Source organism: Lepisosteus platostomus, chromosome 5, assembly GCF_059453375.1.
Source record: "Lepisosteus platostomus isolate fLepPlt1 chromosome 5, fLepPlt1.hap1, whole genome shotgun sequence".
NCBI lineage: Eukaryota > Metazoa > Chordata > Actinopteri > Semionotiformes > Lepisosteidae > Lepisosteus > Lepisosteus platostomus.
In genome coordinates, this window is record NC_142615.1 from 67,274,956 (window position 1) to 67,280,479 (window position 5,524).

Here is a 5,524-nt window from a genome sequence, read left to right on the forward strand (position 1 = left end):
TTAAAAATTACTGTAAAGAGCCATCTACAGGTGAAAGGCGGCATAACATCACAGCAGCAGCATTTAAGGCAGAAGAAGCTGGCGAATAAGAAGCCAGATTCAGCTTCGTTAATGCAATACCATTGGGTGAGGTGGAAAAATATTTCTTGCTCTGAATCCTAACATTTGTATAGGAGGTGTTCTAGTACTTCTTGCCTCAGATAAAACTACCAATACACTTATTTCTACTCCATCAATAGCAGCAGTGTTATCGGTACTGAGTCCTAAATGTACTGTATATCTAGATATATCTATATCTATGCTCTCGCAGTCTCCTTCCTCACCGCTCCTGCTCGCTTGACACTCAGTCTCTATGCCTGGGCTCGTTGAATCTCTGTCCAAGTCTTTTGGATCTTAATGACTATATGACCAAAAAATAATTTCAGGTTTACAAATTTGACACCTACTCAATTCAGAGTGCACATGTTTCTTGTTACAGAGGGGAAAAAATGCACATGAAATTTCTCATGCTCACCTATAAGGCTCTGCATGGCTTGGCACCTCATTACCTGTCTGAACTATTATCGCCCTACTCCCCACCTTGCAACCTTCTCTCTTCTAATTCTGCTCTCCTAACTGTTCCCCAAGCCCATCTACATTCTGTGGGTGACAGGGCCTTCTCCTGTTATGCCCCAAGCCCTGGAACTCTCTCCCCAAGGATATCACAGAGTCACCTTCTCTAAACTACTTCAAATCCAGACTCAAAACCCTCTTCTTTAGAAAAGCCTTTACTGAACTGGTTCCATTCTTCACCCCTCTGCTTTTCTTAGTACCACCATCCACGGTCTCCTCTATATATTGTAATTGTGTTTTATCTTGTGTATTTTTATTTATTGTTGTTGTCATTCTGTAAAGAGCTTTGAGAAGCCACCTTTTAAGGCTCTATCCGCATGTACCCCATGTATTAAGAAGACCCCCATATTAAAAAAAATCATAAAAAAGAAAGAACACTTTCACAACCCAACACAAGGTTGTATAAGGTGAGGGGGGCTGTCTGGTGTGTAAAACACTTGGTTGTAGCATTGTGAATGTTGTGCTTCAAATGCTATTGAGTCATGAAGAGGACCTCCCTATCCCAGTGTATTGCATGTCTAAATGGTGCCGTATTGAAAAAATCATAAAAAAAACTGAAAGAGGTTTCACAACCCAAAGCAAGGCTGGGAAAGGTCAGAGGACCTGCTTAGTGTGTAAAACACTTACTTGCAGCATTGTGTTTGCTGTGGTTTAAATGCTATTGGCTTGTGAACAGCATCCCCCTATCCTAGTGCACAGTGCCACATTCAATAAAACCATGAGAAAAAGAGATTCACAACCCAAAGCTCTCCCAGTCTTCTGTGAAAACAATCATGGACATCATGATTTGAACATCATGGGTGCTGTTTTTAAAAAGCTCTTGAGTTAAGAATAGGAATTTTCATGCAGAATGAAAACAGGAAATAAAGGGTTTCAGAAATAAAACAAAGCTTTATTCCCGTGCTGACAGTCTGGGTAATTGGAAACTGCTGTTCTGCTTCCTATGGTCATATATGGGTTTTTCGCATGAAACTCTATTGAGCAGTATTTCTGCGTTGTGAACGTATGTATGTATACAGCGGTCCCCCAGTGTTCCAGATGGTGCGTAATTGCGCATCAATCAAAACCCCGACTGTCAGAAAAGGATAATTAGCTCACTGATATGTTTATGGAGGGGTTGTGAAAATTTTCAAAGTCGTGGTCTTTAAAATGCATTTGGTTTGAAGGCGTTCTGTGTTATATGATATGTGATATGGCACAAGAATATTCGTGTGTGGAATAAAAAGACAAACTGAAGGCTGTGAGAACATTCACAATGTACTTTATACACAAAACAATTGTATATACAAAGCAATTGTTTCATAAAAACGCTACAGGCATGCCAAAATCGTTTTCGAACTTCAAGCTAACTTTACCCCGGTCAAAGTGATGAAGACACAGACATTTAATGAAAACGAATTTGATTCACTTAAGGCTCTGCTCTTTTGTTGTGATGTCATTTTAATTAATGTTAGCTGTGATTAGGTGTCGTTTTTGTCTCTTTTAACTTGAGAGTTAAAGAGTTTAAGAGTCTGCTCCTTTCTTCCTGGTATAGAAACAACATGTTCCATGTTTACAACCACCACTATAAATTATTTGTTCAGCTCTAACACCTGTCTGCGTTGACAAGGCATCTCAAAATGACATATTAAATTAGAACACGATCCTTCCGGTTACCATTCCTGTGGTTGGAGCGTTGTTTCACCCTTTTTCGTTCTTCTACAATATTTACAGACAGGGCTTTATCACTGGAGTTGTACAGAAGAAGTGTGCATCGGTCCATGAAAATCATCAGTACTGCTGTTGTCCTATGCATAGTTTAACCGAGAGCACTTAAAAGATGCAAAAAGCTTTCAAAGAAAACAGAATTAAAAGACAGCAGAGTAAGGCGGTAAAAAAGCACTCCCCCGTCGAGGAATTAACCACTGTCGCCCGTGTGACTGGATATAAAAATAACTGATTCGTTTTTGCCCAGTCTCTGGAAGCTTCAATGCGATTATTTTTCCTTCCTTATTTCTTCATTCCCATGAATTTACTCTGTAGTAGAGGAAACACGAAAGTGGGAAATTGCAGGCATTCTCCCTGAGCACACACTACTGGGGATGTAGCTTAGTGGTAGAGTGCATGCTTCGCATGTATGAGGTCCCGGGTTCAATCCCTGGCATCTCCATGTGCTTTATATTATTGTGCTCACATCGCAATCTTCTGTTGAGTGAGAACTCTTTGTCGGTGTTCATAGAGAGCCAGGTTTACACAATTAAGTTCAGTCACACACAAAGTGCTACAGTGTTGCTCTGCTGTTTTAAATGTACCTCCAAAGCATTTAGTTCTGTTAACTACCAAATGATTTGAACTAATTTAACGTCATATTCAGGAAATCCAGAGAACGTCTCCACACTTGTCGTGGCTGTTGAAGAAATCACCTGTTAAATCTCACCCGGGATTTCTTGAGAAATCATTCAGCGAGTGAGTCCTCCCTCTGGACTCCGCACTAAACTGAAAGCTGCGCGAATTCCTCACTGCGTGTCCTGTACTGTTAGGTGCTCTCGTGTAGATGTGGAGCACAGCCATAAGGACACTTTGAACTTTTTCCATATGTGAAGGAAAAGGCAAAAGAGCATGAATAGTATTAATCGTTTAAAATATCCATGGTACAACTCGAGAAAGTACTGAAGGACTAAACAACGACTTTTGATGATTACAAGAGATTCAAGAAACACAACCATCCACACACGGGCTTGGATCCTGAACGCTTAAGTTAAGACCAAGCGAAGGATACGAACTGTAAACTCTCTTCACGTCTTACCGTTTGTGAAATAAAACAATTTCTTACTTTCTTAATAATTTCTTACTGCTGATAGACGATTTATTGCATTTTAACAAAATCACAATTACAAACATTTTGGGTTAAACTGTTATTCACACACTCTAACGAAGATAAACGTTAGTGTCTTCCGGTGTGTGAGCCCATTTCTAATAAGAATAAAAAATAAGTTATATAAATTGAACTGTTCTACTTTTTATACTTACATAGTCTTATTAATATTTCAGTTAAATATTTTCTTCTGTAGTAATACTAGTCTCGATTTACAATTTTTGGACATGGTAAATGTCCAAATAACTTGTGCATCTTAAATAACTTTGTTATTAGTTTCGGTTTTGGAAAATCGCGCCCAGAAGCTACCAAAACTGGTAATGCAATAGCAGCCTTCTGGGTGGAAAACAAAAAGTATTTCTTGGTATGAATCCTAGCTCATTTATAGGCGGCATTCTAGGACTTCTCGCTTCAGAAATCATGTCAACGCATCGTACGTTTCTACTCCATCAATATCAGGAGTGTTATCACTACCAAACGCTAAGAATAGATCCTGGCAATACAAGATCTTCGTTGGAAAATTGTTTATTTTATTTTTTTAAAATATTTTCAATACCATCCAAAAAGTCAAGTTTCAATTGTATGCAACTGATGAGATCTCTCTTCGATGGAAGTTATAAGTACATCTAAAACACGTTTCTTGTGGATCCAGAAGAGGATCATTATGAGGCTCAAAACATGCCTGTCTCTTCATTTTTTGAGGACGAATTGATTATTGAGGTGTAATCATTGGTTCAAAACCCAAATCATCTGCTATTGCTGCTGTTTCTTTGATAGTTTCTTCAAATCCTTCAACTGGTCTTCGATATCGAGGGATAATATCATACAAGTTGTGGTTTTCTTTTAATCACCAATTTTATTAAAATTTCACCTTCTTTTACTGATGTCTTGCATGTATCACAAGATATAACAGTCCCCTTGCGTCCTCAGGTAAAATGTTTTAAAAAGTACAACAAAAGTACAATATACTGAACAGCATTTATGGTTAAAATGAAAGTACATACCAAGATATTAAAATACAATTGTACAGATTTGTGAAGTTTTCCACCAAATCTGCAGTGTAATTTTGAAGTATTATAGCTGAGAATGCAAGGTGAGTATGAAGATCAAATTCAATGAGTGAAAATGATTTTCTTGGAAGTTGCCGATGTTGGTCATTATTTATCATTCCAGGTGATATCAAATGTTTACTTGTTGTAGCTTGTGCAAATGTGCAAAACACTCACATTTCTTTCAAATATGAAGATGTTTTACTGTATCTAGTGCGCTGTACTGGTCAATCTGGGTGCTATAAAATACCTATGGTTTGAGGTGCAGTATAAAGTGAATATTGGGGTGTCTCTAGTGCTGTGGGATGCTGCGTTTTAAATTGAGCAGCTCCTGAAGGCAGGACAAGGAGTCTTAGATAGATAGATGCAATTTCTTCTCATGGGATCAATAAAGTATCTATCTATCTTAACCTTTTGATTTGAAGGGAATGTAAATAACAGCCAGGTTGTCTCTTTGGTAGTGTTGTATCTGGCTCTGTCAACAGTGCCTTTTGCTCCTTGTGTGGATTAAGTCATACTTATGAATTGATCACAAACATTTAGGCATTCTCTCCTTCTGGGATTGATTTTATCATTGTGAGTGGCCAAAGGTTCCTTATATATTTAATTAAAAGTCTTTAATTGTACAAAATTAAGAAATTACAAATGAATGACAAAATGGTTTTAAAAAGTTTATTTTTAAAAAGGAAACGTTAAGAAAATGTCTATACATTTCTGCACATCAGAAATGTTACATTCAGAATTCTATATCAATTAATAGTTTTATTTCAGAAACATATTGTACAAGAAAAAAGACTGAGTGGAATAGGGAACTTTAAGGTCTCCCTGTTTTAAAACACAAACTGCAGGTCCTGTAGACAAAGGACAGTGACTCACTGGTCAGAGCTCTCAGGTGACAGAGAGTGTCAGTGTGGAAGCAGTGGAGTGAAGTGGACTCAGGTCACATACAGTCTCAGTGCTCAGAACTGTTGTAAGACTGTGTGACTCTGTTGGTGAAGCTCTTCTGTGT

At 38.0% G+C, this 5,524-nt stretch overlaps 1 non-coding gene across 1 annotated transcript; it reads left to right on the forward strand.

The window, feature by feature from the left end:
• The first annotated feature begins 2,689 nt into the window (after nucleotides 1-2,689).
• trnaa-cgc (transfer RNA alanine (anticodon CGC)) lies at nucleotides 2,690-2,761 on the forward strand. The gene has a single exon. It is a non-coding gene; the product is annotated as a tRNA-Ala (tRNA).
• The last annotated feature ends 2,763 nt before the right edge of the window (nucleotides 2,762-5,524 follow it).